We start from the raw sequence: 24,387 nt of genomic DNA, 5'->3' as shown, positions 1-24,387 counted from the left end.
CACAAAGTTCCTCACCAAAAGGATAAAGGGTCTCAAACATCTGTCCTATGCTGCCCAACTGAAAGAACTCCAGCTCTATTCAGTCGCACCGCTTGCTCAGAGGTGACCTTTGCCTAACATACAAGGCCATGTCAAACCCAGATTTGATGAATATGCTTCACCTCAAAAATCTAGATCCGTCAGAGCCACAAGGGCGGAGACTTAAACCTCGACACGGCTATTAATAGGACGTGCTGGAGGGATAGATTCATCACCCAAAGACTCCCTATGCTGTGGAACAAAATCCCGGTATATGTGAGGCAGAGCACCTCGCTGGCCTTGTTCAAGAGAAATCTTGACCAATGGATGGGAGATCGCAGATATACCCCAGGGATTACCTCAGTGTCACTGCTCGACAGAGGCACAGCAAAATAATGGGTATAGTTCCCCATACTAAAAGGGTGGCGTAAGCCACAAAACTATGGGCTAGGCTTGTAAATGCCCTCGGGCAGATAGCCTAGTATGAACCTATGAACCTATGAACCTATGAACAATCCATCCATCTCTTTGCTGTATGCCCTCACATCCTCATTTCTTTCAATGTCCCACAGTGTGCATTCTACCATCTGTCTCAGGCACTTCATCTCCATCAACCCTAACTTCCTCAATTGCCCTGCCTTCGCTGTCCAGGTTTCTGTACCATATCATTTTGCTGGTCATGTCACTGTTTTGTACACATGATTCTTCATCTTCTTTGGCATTCTTCAGTCATACACTACCCCTGACACTGTGCCTTTTGGCTGCAGTCTTTCTGATTCCAGATTTGACCTTGTCATTCAGACATCCCTTCTCCTCAACCACCCCTCCCAGATACTTGAAGCTTTTCACCTCTTCCATTTTTTTCTCCTCTATTTTAGTTCTCAGCTTCTTCTGATTTCCCTGATTTGATGTCATTACAACTGACTTTTATGCACTTAGCTTCATCCCATGTGCTTTCAGTTTTGTATTCCATTTCATTATTATTTGCTGAAGTTTTTCTTTCGAGTCTGCCTGTATTCCAACATTGTAGGTATACAGCAACTTTGTTCATCTGTTCCCTCTGACCTAATTGCTAAGGTAGTCCATTACAAATATGAACAGCAGTAGGCTCATACACACTCCCAGTAGAAGTCCCATTGTAAGTATGAACACTGTTCAAGCATGTGTCAATACACTAATGTTACCAATGTTTCTGAGACTTTGAACCATCACAGGACTGTTGAAGTCAACTTTCTGGGATCTTGTCATGTGTTTTCTCATAGTGTAGGAATGCACAGTTGGACTCTTTCCACATCTCTAGCTTCTTATCAACTGTCTGTGTCACTGCAAACATCAGACTGGTTGTGTTGTATCCTAATGTGAATCTGAACTGCTCATCTCCTATCTTATTTTCTACTACTCTGCATATCCATTTATCAATCAGCCTCTCCTGAACTTGCATGCATTCTGATAGGAGTTTGATACCTCTGTACTGCCCACAGCTGTGAATGTCCCATTTTTTCTTGCATAATGGCTATAGTATGCTTATTCATCGGTCATCTGGAATATGCCTTCCTCTCCATGCTACTATGAGTACCCTATGGAGCCATTCCTTCCTTATCTCACCTGACATGTTTTATTTAGAAGTGCACATCTTTTTAATTTGATTCATTTAGATTTATTATGTATTTGTTTCACTGGTTTAAATTGTCATGTGACTTAATTCAATTTTTTTATTTAAAAAGGGTGTTTTATGATAAGGTATTTATTTTCTGAACAGGTTCGATGAGTATTAAACCAAACAAAAGTGCTAAAAATATCTTGGAGTCTGGCTCTTCCTTTGTGCCTTAGGTGTTTTTTTTTCTTTTTATCACTTTTCTAAATGGCTCTCTTAACCAGTGTTCCTTGTTATTCTAGTCAGTCTTCTCTATTTCCCACTTTCTTGTGTGCTTCTCCTCTCTTTTGATGACTTATTGGACTTCTGCATTCCACTACAGACAGCTTTTCTTATGTACCTTATTTCCATACTTGATTCTGCCACATATCTACTATGTAATCCTCACACATGCTGCTTTGAGGCACTACCATACTTTTTCAATAATGCCTGTTTCCTCTATCTAAGATTCCTTGAACTCTTGTGCTTTTTCTCCAATCATCTTCCAGGTCTAAAGCTAGCATAGTCTCTATTGAGCCTAAAGCATTTTCTGGCCCCAAATTGCAGATGTTTATGGCAACCAGTGGTTTATACTGAGGGCTGACTCAGTGGGGATGAATTTGCAATCTCTGATTTGACCCCAGTGCTCTTTACTAGGGGGAATTCTACCCGAGTTGCATTTTGGCCACTCATGTATACGATCTTTTGACTGTTTCTGTTTCTGAACCATGTATTGACTACTATCAAGCCATTTTCATACAGATATCTAGAAAGGTCTATCCTTCTTTATTCTGGTTGCCTTATCCATGTGGACCCAGGCAGTCCTCATATCCTGTTCTGTTTATCCTGATATGTGCATTCAGGTTCCAGATTATCAACACCAACTTTTGTTATTCTGCTTTTATCTAGTAGGTCTTGCAACTGACACCTGAATGCACTCTTTTCCTTGCTATAACAACCCATCTGTGGGTCATATGCTGATATTATGAATAATATTCTATACGTACACTAATTCTGATGACATCCCTCAATGTCTTCTGAAGCCTCTCCATTAGCACATTTCCCACACCATTTCTAGTCTGCACTTCTCCAGAGTAGTAGACTCTGGATCGAAGTGGCTTGGATGCACTCTGTCTTTCCACCTTATCTCACAGGTGGTTCAGCCTCCTCCTCACCATTATGAGATCCATTTCTAAGCTGCATTCTGTCAGTGAAGCTACACTGAGTGTACCGATCCTTAGTTCATGTTTTGCAGGCATACCTCTCAACCGCTTAGCACAAGAAATCTGGGCAAAGCCTAAAATAATAAGAGGACAATGGCCCAAATATAGGGACAGATTTTAAATATTGCTCTTATAAAATTAGAAAGTTACTAGAATAACAGAATTTGGGTTAACATGCATTTTCCAAAGCATATGAAGTCTGAAACTCAAATGTATGTCATTATTTAGTGACTTCAGTCATCAGTGATTTGTCAGAAAACCTCTCATTTTATGAGGAACAGACTAAAAAGTATGAGGCAAAAATGTGGGCATTCTGTGAAAATCAGTACAGTTGAGAGGTATATCGGCAGGTTGATTGGTTTCATGTCCAGCTTTCACTCAACAGAGTTATCTCAGGTAATCCAAGCTGGGAAACTGGAAACTGGCTAGACAGCACTTTATTGACCCAGGGCTGATGGGCTTTATGGAAAGCACACATTAGACAATGGTGGCACATAGACCTCTTCCATTGGTAGCATCATTCCCTGGCATAGATCAGAGTAGGCCACATCTTCATCCCTTTATCACCAGCAAACGCACATGCCTTGTTTTAGCTTCAATAGTCAATGCAATAAAATCAGCTAGAGTCAGTTTTACACTGTTGAGCAGCTAATCCTGACATGATGTGCAGTCTGTGATACATGTTATCCTAGCTAGAGGATGTTCTGCACCATGGTTTGATGCCCAAAGTGGTTGGTCACTGCAACTCTTCCCATAATAAGAACCATCTAGAGTCTGTGTTGCTGCCCACAACTCCATTTTTGGGTGAGTTTGAAGTGAAAACAATTAGTATGTTTTTGGGAGGTGGGGGGGGGAATTCCCAAGAGACACACAGAGAATATGCAAACTACATATAGGTACTGGCCACAGGTCAGAATCAAACCTTGTACTTTGCACATGGAAGGTGAATACTTTAATTATTATGCCAGTGATGGAATACATATTATGGACATTATAACTAATTAAACAGGCAGTCTTTAAACCTAGTCTATTACCAGTTTCGGTTTGCTAAAGGTAGATCCTGCCTCTTAAACCTAGTAAACTTTTTGGACAACTCAATAAAAAATTAGACTCGGGTAAATTGTTCCATGGCATACCTTGTCTTGGCCAAAATCTTCAATGCCATTCCACATTCAGGCATCATTGATAAGCTAATCCAGTTAAATGCAAACCCCTATGCTACTCACTGATTAGCAAAATGCTCACCAACAGAACTCAGCCTGCTAGTGTTGCAGAGACATGCCCAAATAAAAGAGCAGTTACTAGCAGTGTCCTCATGGGTCAGTCTTAGGATTGCACCTCTTTGGCATCTATTCCTCTGATGTTAAAGCAGGCACCATAAGCATATGGCTGACAAAGTTTGCTGATGACTGAAAACTCAAGAGCTGTCATAAGTAGCCCAGTTGACCCACATATTCTCCAGGGGGGGGGGGGTTTAACACATGCCAAAAATGGTGTCTAGAACATGGTTTTAAACTAAATGATAAAAATGCAGCATTGTGCACATTCTTCATAGTCTTGTAGGAAAGTACTAGGCTAGCTGCCCTTGAATGCCATTTTAAGCCTAGCCAAGTTTCCAAAGTTGAGAATCAAATGTTGTACCTTGCATCTGGGGAGTAAACACCTTAACCACTATGCCACCTCCAAACACAATTGAACCTGGATCATCTGCTTGAAAGGCAGCTATGCTCACAACTCATGGAATGGCAAACCTGGACATTTTTTCTATTGCATGGGGACCCCCAAGTACTTGGACACTTTCACTGGCCATGATCTATCCTTTGACCACCATATAACAACTGTTCTATAGCCAGTGATGCACCTTAATGCCATTGTTAGTATGCACTTGGTTAGGCATATTACCCAACTTAAGAGAACACATGAATAAATAAATAAATAAATAAATAAACAAACAAGGTGACTTCCTCCTTGAGTTACTTACTGTGTCTCACACTTTTCCATTTCCTACAGACTATTCTGAGGAGATCACTACCTTGCCTAAAAGCACCTTAAAAATAAAGTCCATTGTAACCTCCTACACATCCAAAAATCTAATACAACAATAAACAGCACACACAACAGACAAACTATCAACACAACATGAATAGCACCCATTGGTGGGATAGGATTCTTTCTCAGAAAATTCTTCTTGCATGGAATAATCACTACCATAGTTAAAGCAGATAATCCCGTGACTCTTTTAATTGTAATATTGACATATTGACAACTGAATGGGCAAGTTTAAGTATACCCTTGGCCTCGACCTTGTAGCCATTATGGAAACGGGCCAAAGGTAAGTTGGGATATGGTATTGATTCATAACTTGGTAAACTGGTAGGCTCATTATCTAGGCTACAAATGGCCACATGGATCAACACCCTAGTATGAAACTCTGAACACTTGGTTACTGAGTTCTTCTAAGCAATAACATTACTTACTTCTTGACAGCTTGTCTCCAAAATCATCTACTAAAATCACATTTTATAAGAAATGCAATATCTTTTAAATGGTAGGATTTAGAAGAAATGTAAAACATGAAAGCTCCTTGGTAGACAATAAACTACAAATGATGTTAAGAACAAAGGTCTGTCAATGGATGATCGTTTTATATTTACTTACCTCACAACCGTACCAAATTCTTTGGTATTTACAGATTTTGAGGGAAAAATAATGGGGTGCCATGAATTCCAGAGCAGCCCCTTTAATTCCCGATTCTTTTTTGATTATTACTTCTTTTATAAATATGCAGCTTTAAATTTATGGCTGACATCACCACACATTACCAGCCTACAGGGGCATGCATGATGACATCAGCCTCATGTGACAGACTACCTGTTGGACTTTGGTGTCATTCAAAGGGGATCCAGTGTCTGTCAGCTTGGGATGACATGCTCGACAAGCCACGCTGCTTCGCTAGGGATGGCTTGCACCTGTCACCCCTGGGCTTTCGGATATTGGCAAAGGCTCTTTCCACCCCCATAGTGCCTTTTTTAGGCAAGGCTCAAAAGTCAGATCCACCTCCATAGACAGCACAAGGAACAAGAAACTAAGGGTAATACTGCTAAACGCCAGAAGTCTTAACCTCAAGATGCATGCACTTGAAGCTCTCCTCAGTATGGAGAACATCGATATCTGTGCAGTGACAGAAACCTGGTTCAAGGCTCCAGAAAGCACCCCAGCACTACCAGGTTATACCTCATATCATGCTTTTCGACCTCAAAACCCAGACCGAACCACAAAAGGAGGGGGAGTTTCCATATTTATCAAGGATATCCACACCTCCAGGTTAGTGGCATTGCACGAAGTATCGGAGACCATCCATGTGCAACTGACAGTGGGCAAGACTGCTTTTCAGTTTATAGCATCCTACAGACCACCCTCTCAAAGTCAGGAATCCCACTCGGCTCTCCTGAAAACATTGGAGAACATGAAGATCTCTCCGAACACCATTATATTGGGCGACTTCAACTACCCAAACATCCCGACCCCACCCCCAGCCCAGAAAACCACAGTGACAAACTTCTCAAAAGCCAACTTCACACTTCTCAAAACTGAAGTGGAATCCTTCAAGGCCCCAGAGCCAGTGGAAACTACGGCCCAAACTGCAGAATCCTATATAAACGCATTCTATGGACTTCTCCAGGAATGCATGGATCATGCTATCCCAAACAAAATCAAGACCCAATCATCCAAAGGCAGGCGTCCAGTCTGGTGGACCCCGGCCATAAATAAACTGTACAACAGAAGGAGGAAGCTACTACATGATAGAGCAAAATCCCTAAAAGGGAAGGCATCTCTGATCAGTAGTAGCAAAAAATTACAATCCCTCATAAAATCCTCCAAGGCCAGCTTCGAGAGAAAAATTGCACAGGACACTAAAGACAATCATAAGGCTTTTTTCAGTTATGTTAGAAACCTGGGATGCAACTCCCAGACTTGTTCTGAGTTGATTCTAAACGACAAAAAATACACTGAACCCACAGACATCACCAATATCCTGGCAGACATGTTCAGTGAAAACTTCTCCCCCCCCTCCCCCCCCAAAAGAGCAAGTATCTATCCCGGCAGAGTGCAGCCTCCCAAACATCTCTGATGCTCAGGTGAAGGCCGCCCTCTCCAAAGCAAAAAACACTGCTTCCATGGGACCAGATGGCGTCCCGGGTTGTGTCCTACATGAAATCCAAGAAGAACTAATCCCTCAAGTAAAACTGCTGTACAATCTCAGCCTCACTACAGGATATGTGCCCAAAGAATGGCGTACAGCAACAGTGGTCCCACTCCACAAAGGTGGTGCCTCTGCAGACCCTGGAAACTATCACCGCATAAGCCTGACTAGCCTAGTCTGCAAGCCTATGGAGAGGATCATCATGGAACTCATAAACAAAGACATTGGGGACCTACAGACACTAGATCCTACCCAATTTGGCTTCATCAAGGGCAGATCATGCCTTCTGAACCTAGTCGACTTCTTCGAAACAGTCACCAAGGCCATAGATGAAGGGAAGGTAGTCCACACAGCCTATCTCGACTTTGCAAAGGTATTTGACACAATACCCCACTCAGGCATCATAGATAAGCTATCCAGCCTAAATATAAACCCCTATGTCACAAGATGGGTTGCAAACTGGCTCAAAGACAGAACCCACAGAGTCAGAGTTGCTGGGGCCATGTCAGACTTGAAACCGGTCACAAGTGGCGTCCCACAAGGTTCTGTCCTGGGACCTCTCTTGTTCGGTATTTACTTTTCTGAGCTACAGGCCAATGTGGGAGGACTATGGCTCACCAAGTTCGCAGATGACTGTAAACTGGGCGCCATAATTGACTCTCCAGCTGACACAAACATCCTTCAAAAAGGTCTCGCAGAGACAGATAACTGGTGCCAAAGCCATGGTCTAAAGCTAAATGCCAAAAAGTGTATAGTCATACCCTTTGGCAAAAACAATGTGCCCACAAATTACCACATAGGTGGTAACCCATTAAGTACAAAGAAAGTAATTAGGGATCTGGGGACCCAAGCTGATAGCAATCTCTCCTTTGACAACCACATTGCCAAAGTGGTTAGAAAGACCTTCTACATAGCCCACCTCATCATGAAAGGATTCACATCTAGATCAAGAGAGGTAATTGTGCCCCTTTATTCATCCTTCATTAAGCCCGTCATAGAATACAATGCCCCCTTTGGGATGTACCTTACCTGACACCTGCAGCAATTAGAAAGACCCCAAAAGTACTTCACCAGGAGGATCAAGGGACTCAAACAGATGCCATATGCTGCTCGGTTAAAAAAACTCCAGCTCTACTCAGTTACATACTGCCTACTTGGAGGCGATCTATGCCTGACATATAATGCTATGTCCAACCGAGAATTAATGGACATGCTCCACCTCAGTATTTCTAAATCCCTTAGAGCCACGTGCTCGAGGGACTTGAACCTCAGCACAGAAATAAATAGAACATGCTGGAGGGACAGATTCATAACCCAGAGGCTCCCTTCACTCTGGAATAGAATTCCAATTCATGTTAAGCAGAGCACCTCACTGACTCTCTTCAAGAAGAATCTTGATGAGTGGATGGGGAATCGTAGGTTTGTCCCGAGGATTACTTCCGTGTCACTATTAGACAGAGGCACAGTAAACTAAACTTTAAAAAGGGCACAGTATACTCAAATCAAGGGGTGGCATAAGCCAAACACAATCGGGCTAGGCTTATAAATGCCCCAGGGCAGATAGCCTAGTATGAACCTATGAACCTATGAATCAGATATTTGAATCGTATTGGAGGGAAATATAAGGAATACAGCAGTATGACATTGGCATCAAGTGGATCAGCATTTCGGTGTGCACAATTTAAGTTCTTCTTCTGCAGAGACTGCCCAGCACCCACAATAAGAAGAGCCTACAGGTAAGAAAAAAGAAAAAGAATACAAAATGCAGTTTGTTTAGCTGGGGGCAGGGTGGCAGCTTGTTCTTCTGTCCGTCTGTACAATTGTGTTGCTGTATTCAATTCTAAGTCTGGATTGCTGCTCTACATTTGTAAATTGACCGTTTTTTGCTGTATTCTGTATTCAGTTCTAAGTTTGGAATCTGGACTTGCTTAGAATTGAACACAAAATACAGCAAAAAACTATCGGTTTAACAACACACACAGAGCAGGCAATCCGGAGTCTGTATTGTTGCTGTTTGCTCAATTTTAATGCTGGCTTTGTAAAAGTGGCTGCTGTTTGCTCAATTCTAATGCTGGTTTTGTAAAGGCAACTGCCATTTGCTCAGTTCTAATGCTGGTTTGTACACACACAGAGCAGGCAATGTGGAGTCTGGATTGCTGTAAATGACCATTTTTTTCTAATGCTGGTTTTGGAATGGAGGCTGCTGTTTGCTCAATTCTAATGCTGGTTTTGTACACACACACACAGAGCAGGCAATCCAGAGCCTGGATTGCTGCAACCGACTATTTTTTGCTGACTAAGTAAGTCCAGCCAGATTGCTGCCATTTGCTCAATTCTAATGCTGGTTTTGTAAGGGAGGCTGCCATTTGCTCAGTTCTAATGCTTGATTTGTACACACACACAGAGCAGGAAATCTGGAGTCTGGATTGCTGCAACCGACCATTTTTTGCTGAGCAAGTAAGTCCGGCCAGATTGTTGCAGTTTGCTCAATTCTAATGCTGATTTTGTAAGGGAGGCTGTTGTTTGCTCAATTCTAATGCTGGTTTTGTAAAGCTATTAAGTTCGGATTGCTGCTGTATTCAATTCAAGCTGTTTGCAAGTCCGGATTGCTGCTGTATTCAATTGGTTTTGTAAGGTTGCTCAATTCTAAGTCCAGGTTGCTGAATGCTGGTTTTGTTAAGGGTGCTCTATTCTAGCTATTAAGTTGATGGTGCTCCATTCAAGCTATATTAAGTCCAGGTTGCTGCTATATTCAAGTGTGTGTGTGGATTTTGTAAGGGTGCTCAATTATAAGTACGTCTGGGTTGCTGAATGTTGGTTTTGTTAAGGTTGCTGTATTCAAGCTATTAAGTTAAGGGTGCTCCATTCAAGCTATTAAGTCCAGATTGCTACTGTATTCAAGTGTGTGTGGGTGTGGGTATGTGTGTGTGTATACCACCTTAGAGCTATGGGCTTAACTCCTTGAATCAAATGTTCACAGAATGTCTGGAGTATTTTTGATCTGTTCATCTTACAATTTGTGGTTTTCTGGGAAATCAGTGAGAAATTAGTTAACTAATGATAGCCATTTACATTTCAGTCTTCCTATCTTTCAGGAAAAGCATGGTTAACACAAAACATTTTATTCTAGCAACTTTCCAAGATTATACAAGTAATGTTTAAAATGTGCTCCTGGTTTTTGGGCCGTTGTCCTCCCCCAATAAATTTTGTCTTTTTCCAGATTTCTTATGCTGCAAAGTTGAGATATAGTTCAGTGTCAAGTAGGTTTTACAAGGAACTGAGAGCTTCAGGGGAAGAGAAGTTTAGTGCTGCTTATGCCAAGTCTGTTTGCATTGTTAGTAGCACAACAGGTAGTATACTTGATTTTGATGCAGAAGGCTGTGGGTTCTACTCCCACAGTATATAGATGGATTGCTGATACTATACTGTGTTGTACTTTCAAAGGGGGTGGATGCTGCAATCCTAAAAATGTCCTCCTTTGGAGGAGATATCTAGTAACTATGAACTTATCAGTTTGCAATCCATTCCCTATTGCAATATTACTAGCTTATCATTTTTAATATAACATAGGCAATTTATTCTTCAAGGGCAACAGGAACTTTATTTGTAGATGAAACAATGAAATATAAAGTTCCATGAAGAGTTGTCTAAAGCATACAGCAAAACAATCTTTTATTTTTCTGAGGAGGTAAAAGCCAGTGAACGTACATAATCTAGCTAACTAGTGCAATGCAAGCTTGACTGGAATTAAATCATCAACCCCCCCCCCACATTTTTTCTACATGGGGTCTGCTGTTGCTTTTCAGCTGTCAAAATCTTTCTCGATTCAATGCAGTTAATTTTATATTTACAAAAGAAAATTGTATTTTAGTTTTATACAAGTTCACATTTTGATACATGCTCAAATGTTTATATAAATAAAACACTATTGTTCTGGTTAAATTTGTGTTTAATATTTTGTCTGTTCTTCAATTTGCATTTGAATGCAAATCCCACAATTCCATTAGAGTGGGTGGGGTTATATAAGCATGCATGCAAATTTTATGTTAATCAGCGTACACATTTGTACCTATATTTTATGGGCCTTTGTCCAGATTTTTGATGTTTCCAGGTTGAGAGGTATGCTTATATTGCAATTTTATGAAAGAAAAATGGTATTTTATTTACCAAAAATCAATAGTATTTTGGTCAGACAAAGAGTTATATCAATGTAAGAGTGCAAGATAAACCCAAGTTATTAGTGGGAAAATTGTTGACCTGTTTGCTAACTTTTCAATTATATATGACAATAGGGGGTAGGTAGCACACTTGTGTTTTGGGATACTGAAAAATCTATGCAAGTTATGTATGTAGTATTTTCATATTATTTCAAACAACTTTAATCATCAAAACCGTGTGTATTAGATGGCAAGTTTCAGTAGCAACACTGTCTGCATTCATGTTTTTGTAAGACTGCGCTATTTGTTTATTTGTAGGTCATACAGCTTTTACAAAATGAACATTTATGAACATATAGCAAACTGTTTTACAGAAAATCTTTTATGTCTCACAATATCTTTAAATTACCAATCATATTATTGCCAAATTTTTCTAACACCCACTTATTGCATTCACCATCCCAGAATAAGAGTACCACAGTGTGCTATTAATGTAAACATCAAACATATCTCACATTCTTCATAACTTTTTGCAAACATTCCTTAATAAATCCAACTCTATGCATCCTGTGCTAATCATTTTACTAAGCCTGCTTGGCAAATCAGGTCAGCTTGTCGAAGCCATGTTATTGCCTTCATTATGAGAATACATCTGTACAAGGACTTCAGGAATTAGACTTTAATAACATTGATGATAATTATCATTCAGTAATACATTTGTACCAGGACTTGAAATTAGACTTTAATAAAATTGATGAGTATTTCTTATTTCAGGCATACAATGAAGGATCTTTAAATGATATGTATACTCTTAACAAGGTCCAAAGAAACTCTGCTTACTTGATGACTATCCTCTTGTAGAAAGCAATGAGTTAATCTTCCAAAGCTCAATCTACATTTCTTTCTTTTAGCCTACCCCTTGCCTCTTTTTTTCTACTTTGTCTATTGGAACAATGGTGTTATTTTCTGTAGAATGAATGTGATTAATATGCAATAACCAGTATATGTAATACTGTCAAAGCAGTGTCCTTTTATAAGCTCATAGGAAAGTACTAAGCTAGCTGCTCTCGCATACTGTTTCAAGCCTAGCCATTTTCCCTTTGGGTGCTTCAACTAACCTATCCCATTGGATGTTAGATTGGCTTTACCCATTCCATGATTTATAATTTTATATTATCCCTAGTGAGAACAACTAGGATTATAACATAGATAATTCTGGGATACTCATGCATGGGATAAAGCATTTAGGAGCTGCCTCTGTCCATTACTAGTACAGAGAGCAGTCCTGTGGTACATTTTTTATGTTCTATTCATAGATCTAAGTAAAGGCTGAATATGGACAATGATGAGCTTTGTTTTATGTGCATGGAAAGTCTGTTCTAGAGTCGCAGTATCCTCTGTGAGATTTACTTGTCCCACCAAATTGTTCTGTTGATGCTGCAGAAGAGGTTTAGATCACCTAACCAAGTATTTCTGATGCCATTTGACTTTTTATTGTGAAGTAAATCCATCAGTATTGGGATGGAGGATGCTTTGTATGTGATGAGTATAGTGACAAGGCTTTGAGCCAGTCCCTGTAGGACATATTTATTTAGGCCTACTTTCCTTTCAGTAAGGAATTTCTATGGATGCTGCATTTTTTTTTCATTTGTCTGGACAAATACACACCAAAAAGGACATTATACTCAATGACTGGCCTAATGAGGGCCTTGTAATGGGATATAATAACATCCCTAGATCTAGACACTATCTGTTTATAAGCTGTGCTGAATAAAAAGGCTTTCTTATTACAGTGGACTAGGTTGGTTGAAAGTTAGGTCACTGTCCACATAAGTTCTTAAATATCAAACAATTGGGTCAATGTAGTAGTTCCCAGGTTAGATGACTTCCCAAAGGATGCAATAACTTATTTTGGCATTTAGTTTCAGTCCATGATTTTGGCAGCAGGTATTTTTCTGGGATAAACCTGCCTGCAGGATGGCTAAATCATTTTGGGATTTAATGACTGCTCCTAACTCGCAGTCATCTTTTGTCTATATATTTTCTGTCAGCATTATATACAGCAGACAATTTCTTTTACTTCCTAGTTATTTAAGGTGACCTTCTATTTTTCTTTCCTTTTTTTCTTTTTCTTTTTTGAATCCTCTGACAAATGTATACATATATCCTGAACTGCAAGGGTGTCATTGTAGTATAAAGTTTAATATGAGTTCAGTAATCTTTACTAGCAATGTGGACACTTCCATTTGTAAAGTGTTCTATTTGCACTTTGCTTAATGTTATTTATTTCAGCAACCCTGCCATTAATATATGTAACAGCAGTTTTTCAGTCCATGTCAAATACACAAATACAATAATTCTCAGCCAGTCTGGATTTGCTATCAATAATTGTCAGGAAAATATCCAATTTTTTAGTATGAGGAACAAGTCTTCAGTGTTACTTTTAGATATAGGCAGCATTCATTACATTGGACTAGATATTTGTCCTTCATCAAGTTATTAATGGCAAGCCAATCTAAAGAAAACATTCTCAGTGACAAACAATTTAAATATTTATAAATATATATATATATATATATATATATATATATATATATATATATATATATATAAATTAATAAATACAGAATTTGCATAAATTAGAATCCATAATAAATTAAGTCAAATTATATGAAGAAATCACTCAAACAATATACAAACCAATACTAAATGAAGTTTACTGAGCTAACCTTGTCCTTTAAAGTAGTGCTTTATAAATTAGTTATTCTGACCTGCTACTCTAGCCATGCATGTCACACTAAGACAGTTGACATGTTTGTGTCTCATTAGATATCTAGTATTCACAACTGCTCACCATCATGGCTAAAGTTATAACTAGCTAGGCCTATTGAGAGGGCTACAGTGTACCTACCTACAAACTATGCCAGTAAAAAACAGAGGTAAAATATAAAATATAAATCAAATAAAGCTTCTTCTACTAAAGAGTTATACACGAAAGCACAAAACATCAAAAGATGGTTTGAGAAAATGGCCTATATCAGCTAGGGGTTTCTTTATATTATTAGAAAGTGTTCCAAGAAAGTTAATGCTGAAACTTAGTAAGAGATGAAGGGGTGGAAGATAGGCATCAGCTTAATGAACAGGATTATTATGGGATAAAGTGAAATTAATTACTTGCCAGTTTGGATCATTATCTGAGGAGTTCACTTGTCCACAAGTTTTGGTAATAAAGTTTGATTTTACTGTTGCCGGTTAATTTCCTGTTATGTACATGAAACCTGTAATTCCTGTTCTCTAACACTGTTGGAAAGTTATGGAATTCACTTCCTACTGACCTCACTTCTCTGTCATCTCTTACACTATTTAAAAAGAAACTAAAATCATATCTCAACATACACTGGTTATGTTCTTGCACTAACCCTGGCTAACATCCTACATCTCAACAACATTGTAAACTTACTATCTTGCATTTTTACAATATCCCTTACTGCCCTTGCTAAGCTCATTCAAAGTATTGTAGTTTAATACTATTAATGAATGTTCTCTATTGCTACTATGTGTGTGTGTGTGTGTGTGTGTGTGGGGGGGGATAAATAAACATTTTTTAATTTTTGCTTACTTAAACTCCTACCACTTTCTAATTTAGTTTTTGCATGTATCTTTACTGTTACCCCTTTGTATATCTTATACTATAGTTTTATATTTTATATTTTGTATTTTGCATTTTTTATTTTTTCTATTCCATATGCCTTTGGAGCTTTTCTCCCCGGGTCTCTACTGAAAAGGACATGTATCCAGCTAGACTAGCCCAGTCAACAAATGTAAAATAAATAAATAAATAAATTCCAGCCTGGGAAGATCTTCTGGGTAGGAGTGGTATTGCTTTTAATCCAGGACTTTGTGACTACAATAATGTCTGGAGACTGTGAGACTAAAAGAGTGTTTCTTTTCTTCATGCTGACTGCATTAAACAGTCAGTAAAGTAAATTTTGGAGATTTCATTGCTGTCAACATCAGTTTGAATAGCAGGTCCCGGATTAGTTTCTATGTTTCTTCTAATTAGTAGTGTAAGTATAATTGTGGTTAGTTTGAAAAACATCTTGGATTGTTTAATTGCTGTAGATTTAAACTTTGGCAGAAATAGATTATTGTTGATATTGTAGAACTAAACTTCATGGATGATGGAAAAAGTATAGTGATGACTTTTTTCAATATTGTAATAGAATGGTTTGCTTATTATAAAAGAGAACTGCATTCTGGTTTGACTTGAGTTGCTTTATTTGTGCTTAGACTGTGGGACTGTATGATGATTACATACTATCTGATTTAGTGAAATGGAAGCTGTACTGAGTGCAACAAATGTAGTTGCTCATTTTCCAAGAACTTTGACATAGTTGTCTTGTTCAATTGTTTGAAATTTATCCTGTTAATCTTTCCATTTTCCTTATGATTAACACAAAGTCGTTGCTCAGCACTATTACCAGCAGCTTATTTAATTTTTATTTTATTTACTCTTTGTTGACCGGGTTAGTCCCACTAGGCCAGTGTCCTATTTTCAGGGGAGACTTCAGTCAGTATTTACACTGATATGGGAAATTTGGTCAGGGCACTGGTGAACTCCCCCCACCTCTTTTAGCATACAAAGATGCATTTCACTGACACACTTCCTGTCTTCTGGTCCGAGCACGTAGGCGGCTTGGAGAAGCAGGAAGTTGGTTGAGTGAACATGGAGGATAACAAAGACAATGCGAACAATTTTGGAGTTTCTGGTGTATTAGACAGCAGAGATGTTAACTTTATCAGAGAAAGAATCAGAAGTGAAGCAGTCATTTAGAAGGGAGGTGATAGAAAAGGTAGGCAAGCCTTTTCAAGGGCAGGATATGGTGATGGAAGCATACAGTCCAGAGTCAGAATAATTGTTCGAGCAAAACCATTTTGTGTCAAAGGTTACAACACAAGATTCTGTTGTTAAAACCCTCAAGTAGGGGGTCTACTTCACTTCATTGAACTCACTAATCATCAAACACCTCTTTGTCAGAAGCTATTTGTCAAAGTCTTCATTCATTGAACAATTGTTTCATTAAACTTTTTCCCATGGTAAGTAACCAGTAGGTATAAGAATTTGCCCTTTTCCCCACTGTAGTGTGATCTTGGAGTTGGTATATTTAGTTAGGGGGGGTGTGGGGGGCGCAGCCCCCCACCAGGGTGGGTTTTAAATATGCTATTTTTGTTGCACTCAGCAGTTTGCCTACTGGTTACTTACCCTGGAAAATAGTTTCACTGAAACTATCATTCGATGGATGAAGATTCAACAAATAGGGTTCGATGAACAGGTGTTTGACGAAGTGATTTAGATCCTCCAGTAGAGAGGGTTGTGGGATGCTTTATTGCTGGACATGGTTACTGACAGTGGCCCAGAAAATGTCATGGAGAGAGCTGATGGAAAGGATGCAGGAGGAAGAAGTGCAACAGAATGAAGGATACAGATGGGAAAAAATCATATGCAAAAACGGTTAAAGCAGGGATGGATGGTAAAAAAGAAGAAAAAGAAGCAAGTTTAAAGAAAAAGACACTGTTTGAAGTGTGGATACAGAATAAGGAAGATGCAGAGTTTGACAGATATAAGGTATAGGCTGAAGTAGTTAAGATGTTGGGAACTAAAGCAAACAAAGTAAGCATGTTTATTCATATAAATAAAGAGACTTTTGTGACATTATTTTTGAGACTGGTGAGATAATGAAGAAATTCATAGAGGAATATAAGCGAAAGAAAAACTGTTCCTCAAAGAACTTATATATACTTCAGCCCTTTTACATGGAAACTAAGAAGAAAATTAACATTCAGTTTAGGACTGAAGTTGAAAAAGAGACTTTAAAAATCATTTATTCAACTTATGTAAAGATGCACTGAATGTATTAAAAGTGTGTAATAACAGGGGTTTATGGACTGGGGCTTGGGATTGCAATGTGATTTTAAAACTTAGAAATGACAGTATTGTGCATATTCCAAGTATTATTAATGTTTAAGGTAAAAGAGACTGATCATTTAGTTAATAATTGTGCAAAAAGAGTGGGGGTATAGGTCATGATGCAAGAAACTGTGAACCAAAATATTATAAATGTAAGAAAGTGAGGCATTGATGAGATTTGTAGGATTGGTTACTAGCAAATATTGCAATGCTATAGTATGATTGACATAATTTAGCCAAAAGGATTGATTGTAGATGTGAAAAAGATGAAGGAGGCATAAAGACATGGAAGGAGGAAGGCCTAAGCTAGTTTCTGACTAGAGTCAGGGGCTAGTTATTTGTTATGTCTGTAGAGTAGGTCAAGTTTTTGATTGATCTTTTTGATACAGTGCTGAATTGGGTATCAAATATTATTTGGTCATTGATAATAACACCAAGAAGTTTAGTATGTGGGTCAGGTTGTATGATGGTATTGTCGAGAGAAGAAATGGTGAAGGTTGTTTTGAGGTTAGAGAGGGCTTGGGGAAAAAAGAGTAGTGGCTTTGTTTTTTTTTTGGTATTTATAATTAGTTGGTTGTTTTTTAGCCATTTTTCTAAAGATAGGAAGCTATGTTGAGTAATAGAGAGGAGGTTAGAGAAACTGTCAGAACAGATAATAAGGGTAGAGTCTTCTACATATTGTGTCAGGGAGGATGCTGTACAGGAAGTATGCAGTTGGTTTGTGAAAATATAAAAGAGTAGAGGAGATGGCCAAGAATCGAGCCTTGTGGAAACCCCAGTTTAGATTGGTAAGTAAGTGGAGCAGATACCCTACCATCTTACTGATTACTGTCTGTTAGTGAGATAGCTAGTGAACCATTTAATAGTAGAGGGAGATAAGCTGAGTTGTGATAGTTTATCGAGAGGTTTGGAGTGTGATACGGTATCAAATGCTTTGGGAAGGTCAAGAAAGAGGCAAAAAAAACATAATTTTTTGTCCATGGCTTGAGTAAAGGACAGTAGGGCATTAGATGTACTATGATGGGGTCTGAAGCCATGTCGCATAGGGGTTAGGAGGTTATTATCTAGAAGGTACTTAATAAGCTGTCAGTAAATGGATTTTTCAAGGAGATTAGATAGAGGAGAGTGGATAGCAATAGGTCTGTAGTTGGATGGTTCATTGCTGTTGCCTCCCTTATGTAGTGGAGTGATAAAAAATTATTTCCATATATCTGGGGCAGTGGATTTCTGAATAGATATACTGATCAGGATAGAGATGGGGTAGGCTATTGAGTGAGTGGCTAGTTTAAGAAAGAGGGGGGAAGGTTGTCAGAAGAGGGGGAGCATGGTTTCAGCTTAAGCAGGAGAGATTTGATGTAAGATGTTGGGATGGGGTTGAGTGTGAAAGAGGAATTACTGGTGAAATGTGGAGTGGGGGGGTCTGTGTTTATTGTTCTGACCATCGTGGGTGAGTTTGTGAACAGATTCAATGAGGTATGAATTTAGAAGAGTAGCAGTTTCGGGGGGGGGGGGTTGTCGGGGTAGGGGGTGGGGGAAGAAGGGCTGCCTGGGTGCAGGATCTTATTAATAGAGTGCCAGAATTTTGGGGGGGGGGTTATACTTATGGGTGAGTTGGGCATTGGAGTAGAAATTTTTCTTATCTGTATTGATGTGTTTTTTTAGCCAGATTATATAGTTGTTTATAGGTTTGGAGAAGAGAAGGTGATTTAGTTTTATTCCATTGTTTCCTGGTGCTGTCTCTTTTTTTCCTTAGCGTGAGTGTATCTTTGAGAGCCAGGGGGTGTGGGTTGTTTTGATTCTTACTTTTCTGAGAGGTACTAGGGAGTCATGGATGGAGAGAAAAGTGTGATTGAAATGAAGGACAGCATCATATAAAGGGATGTGTTTCAGAATTGACAAATCTATAGAGTTTAGCATGTGATTAAAGGTTTCACTGTTAAAAGTGGAGAGATTGTGACAATCTTTATACAGGTGGTATTTAGGCATCTGAACAGTGTGCCTAAGAACTCAAATAGGAAGTTGTTTGCTAAGGGAGTCTGGTAGGGTAGTAGGGTTTTGATACAGGATAGGGTCAGTTGCTAGGATCCAGTCAAGAGTTGAGCTACTATTATTGTTTTTATTGACTCTTGTAGGTGTAGTAAGTAGCTGATGACAGCCATGTAGGTTGATGGTGAGAGATGGGCTGGGTGTAGATAGTTTTAGCCAGTAGATGTTAGCGTCTCCTAACAGAATGGTTTTATAGCTGATGTTGAGTAATAGCCATGAGAGTATGGATTTGAGGAAGGCAATGTTATTACGTGGTGGGATAGAGATAGCAGCTAAGGCAAATTTCTTTTGTGGGCTAAGGTGACAATTTAGGATAAGTAGTTTGGCTGAGTGAAAATTTGGATGAATTTTGGGTAGGGGGATAGATTGAGGTGTTTGGAGTACATAATGGCAACTCCACCACCTTTCCTAACCATTCTGTCTTTCAGATAAATAAATAAATCCATTCTGTCCATTCATATAAATAGAAGCATGGAACTGATGAGGTATACTTCAAATGAAGGAATAAAGATACTGATTATACTGTCATATGCAGACAATATTGTTATTATTACTAAAGATGAAGTATGTATGGGTAAAGTGATAAAATATTTACAAGAAACTATAAAAGTAATAGGGTTTTCAATAAATAAAGAAAAAAGTCAAAGATTGGGACATGAAAATATAATTGAAGGAATTAAATTTAATATGACAATAAAAATTACTGGAATATGTTTGGAAAACAAGACATTGTAGAAATAGCATGGAATGAAAAATACAGGAAATGAGAAATATGTGTTTATTTTAGAAATCATTTAGATTGTCTTTTCATAAAAATGTACTTAATTAACTCTACTATGTTAGCAAAAATTGCATATCTAGCAAGGGTTTTTAGTTTGCCTTTGATTTTAGAAAAGGAAGTGTATAATTTTATTATTTTGCTTCATTTGGGGTACTAAAATGAATCCAGTTACAAGATGGATATTATATTTACAAAAAGAGAAGGGTGGGATAGAATTGATAAATCCAATAGTATATAATGCACCTTCAAATTTATATAGAGTAATAACATGTATAATAGATAATGATGGTTGCATTCTAACCCAGATATTAAGTGTGAAATATAAAATGCAATGGTTTAGATTATTTAATTCAAAAAGAAGGAGGATTTTTTTGTAACAAAAAAATAGAAAATTGTCAAGATAAAATCATGTTATGGAAAAGGATGTCAAAATGACTGAAAAGGGAAGAAAAGTATGATATAATAACATTATGGAAACATTTTTGGGTATTTCCGTAGAAAGGGTTACATAAAGAAATAAGTGTAATGTGATACAAGCAAGAATAATAAAATGTAAAGAAATGATAGAGTGCGAAGATTATTTATGGAGACTGATGATACAAAACTTATCAGTGAAGGCAAATATGCCTAATAAAAGTAAAAAAGATAGGATGTCTTTGTATTGTGGAAAATTTGAAACTTTGTGGATGTAAAATAGTTAAAAGATTATGGCAAAAGACTTTAGATTGGAGCTGTGTAGAAAGATTTAAAGAAATAAACAGTATAAATATGGATATAATGCAACTTGAATATCACAAGAAGAAAAGTAGAAATGATGTCAAGAAAATTGACAGAGAATTGTTTTGCATTATATCTATAATTTGGAATCAAAGAATGAAAGAAGTTATGTTTAACCAAAAAGGGGACTTGGCTATGATGTTAAAAATAAGGTTTTGGTTATGGAAGTTAGAGTGGAGCCAGAAAGAAAAAAATAATATTGTATCTGTGACAGAGACAATCTGAAAACAAGTATACTGTAGACATGTGTATAATGTAAATATTGTAAATATGCAAATGAGTGGAGCTAGTGATGGCACCAGAGGGCTGCTACTGTATTTATGGGAATTCCAAGATGGAGGAGAGTGCAGCAGAGCTGGAGAGAGGAGCAAGAGAAAACTTACTGAAGGAAGGAGAATTAGATTAAATAAATGTTACAGAGTTGAAAATTGCAGGATTGGAGACACAGATGTTGGTACATTTGATGAACCAGGCAGAGCCAAACAAAGGAAAAGAGTGATGGACTGACATGCTGTAGAGAGTATTATATCATCATCATCATCATCATCATCATCATCAACCCCCTTTTTCCCATTTCCTACATGGAGTCAGGGTGTCATGTCAACTGTCACCATTTCTCTTGATTCAGTGCCACTCTCTTATCTTCTTCAAAAGTCATGCTTGATTGCTGCAGATCTTCTCTTACATAATCAAACCATCTTTTCTCATGTCTTCTTATCTTTTTCTTGCCTGTCCTAAATCTTCTTCACAGATTATCTTCTGACTTTCTGCACATGCTCCCAAACCATTTTAATCTGTACTCTTTGACCTTTTCTGCAATTGGAGCTACTCTGGCTTCTGCTCTGATATCTTTATTTCTTTGTTTGGCCTACAGTGTGCATCCTACCACTCACCTCAGACACTTCACCACTATCTCTCTAGCTTCCTCATCTGCTCTGCCTTTACTGCCTAGGTGTCTGTACCACACCACACCACAATACTGTCTGCACAACTGTTTGTGCAATGTACTTTTCAGCTTCATTGGCATTCTTCTGCCATACACTGTCCTATATTACAAAAGGAACAGTAGACAAAGAACAAAGCTTAGAAGTAAGACAAACAGTAGAAAATATTACAACAGACAGTATTATAGGTGGAAGAAATTGAGAGGTTGGAAACAGAAGCAGCAGCTGGTAAATACCAGAGGAATTGTTGGCTAATGGAGTAGTCAGTTTTAAGGGTTTACCTCTGCAAAATGGCTTTTTGTTACAAGAAAGAAAAAGTTATACAAATTCATCAAGGCAAGGAAGAATGGAGGAAGGAACTGACAGAGGACAATGATATGCAGTTTCTCAACAGCCACAGAGAAGACAACCAGTGGAAAGATAAAAAAGTAAAAATGATGGCAATGTGAACGGGTATGATAATATGAACAGTATTATTTTGTCACTAAGGATTGATATTAAAGACATAAGACTATTAATTCATTTTGGAGCTGAAAATGTTTGTGTAGTTACATTTTAAAGCTTTAACTTCTTGCAAAAATGTATGACTTGGACTGAAAAAGAAATACAGCTGTGACATGCAATGACTATTTATTTCAGTGCCTGGGACTAAAACTAAAAAAAAAGTGTAATTTAGTAATTCAGATATGAATGAGCATGAGTTAAAACTGTTTTTACTTCACTATGTATCAAGTAAATTAAGTTAAAATATATGTGATAAAATAAGTGTATGGGCTGGGTGTTGGGAAGTATGGTTAACAATGGATGTCATGGATGAGAAAATGTAACATATTTCAAATACAGTAATTGTGAATGGTAAGAGAGGATTTGGTAAGCACTTGGCCTGTCTAAAGCATGTTATTCCTGTTGAGATAAAATTAATTTAAAACAAGACTGTAGCAAATTAATATGTGGCCAATGAGTGGAGAAGGAAAATATAGCAAAAAAACTGCCTTCTTGTAAAAAATGTAAATAATTTGGACAGTTTGGATTTGACTATACTATATTAGAAAAGGAAAGAGTAGACAAATAAGAAAGATTAGAAAAAAGACAAACAGTACAAAATATTCCTACAGAAGATGTGAAAGAGAAAATGGTCTGGGGAAAGAGATATTGAAAAAAGGTTAAACAATGAAGAGGTAGAGAAGAAATAGTTCACAAGTAAGGTTATTAATATACAGGAAGAGAACAGATTTGTAATTTCAAAAAGTAAACAGGAAGAGTGAGGAGTAATGCAGACAGGAGAAGAACAAGAACAGGACAGAGAAAAAACAGTTGCTGGAAGACTTACCAAAAGGAAATAAAAAAATAAGATCTGGAAGTAACATACTTACAAAAAAGGAAAATAAAGATGATATAGGAAAGTCAGCACTAAATATAAATATCATTAGAAACAATATAAGAGGTTTAGCAGGGTAGAATAGTTAAAGAAATAAAAACAGATATTTTTGCTTATTAAATACCAGTGTAAAAGAGAAGAAAATAAAGGAAAATAATGCAAGCAGTATGGGGGGCAGAATGTTTGGTCAGTAGGAAATGAGACATGTTCTTGAATGGCAATTCTTATAAAAAAGAAGAAAGAAGAATTCTTGACATAAAAATAGAGGTACTGGGAATGGTTGTGAAGGTGAGATGAGAAGGCGTCCAAAATATATAAGAATTAATAGTGATTTGTGACTATATTAGCAAGACAGAGAAAACAGTTATTTGAATAAATTAAAAAAGTATTAGTAAATATGTTAATAGGGAGATTTTAACTGTAATATATATGGAAAGAAAAGGAAAATAACATAGAATATTAAGATATGATGGGAATTAATAAAATGTGGAGATTTAAATGTAGGAAGGAATAGACAATGGGCATATAAAAGGGAATGTTTTAAGACTGAAATTGATTATATAAGAAAGAAATAACAGTGGTAGTATGATGGCAGAGTTTTCAGATGATAGAGCAGTATGGACAAGAATAGGAAAAGACTGTGAAATAATAAAGCTAAGAAAATGGATAAAGAAATTAGAAATGAGGAATAAATGAGAAAAAATATTATGTCAAGCAGATATAAAAATTAGACCATTTAAAAATGGTCCCAGTAGTAGGCAATGTATAAAAATATATTTACAAGTGGAAAGAAGAAACAAAATGAAATAAGATGAAATATAAAGGAATTGTATGGAATTATAAGAAAGAGATATGGAAAATAGGAAACACATCTATGAAAAGAAGAGAGATAAAGTAAAAAATAATACTATATAGACAAAGATTTTTTCGAAAGGAAGGAAAGAGGAAGTTTCCTTTTATTTATGAAAAGATGTAAAATGACAGATGGGAAGATGGATGCTATCTTAGATGGAAAGGAGGCAATAAAATACAAACAAACGTCCTTATGGAGGTGGTAGAGAACTTTGCAGAAAAAATATATGATAAAGATAAAATGGATCAAAAAGAAAAAATGGAAGGCAAATAGATATCTGAAAAAGTAAAGAATTTTTTAGTTTAGAAAATAAAATAACAATAGCAGAATTGAAGAAGGTTAGAAAAGAAGGTCAGAATGAACCAGCATGAGGATTGAATGATATAAGCTAAAATATAAGAAAAT

Source organism: Protopterus annectens, chromosome 5.part0, assembly GCF_019279795.1.
Source record: "Protopterus annectens isolate FY-2018-M chromosome 5.part0, PAN1.0, whole genome shotgun sequence".
Taxonomy (NCBI): domain Eukaryota; kingdom Metazoa; phylum Chordata; order Ceratodontiformes; family Protopteridae; genus Protopterus; species Protopterus annectens.
Note: the sequence above shows the minus strand (reverse complement) of the source record.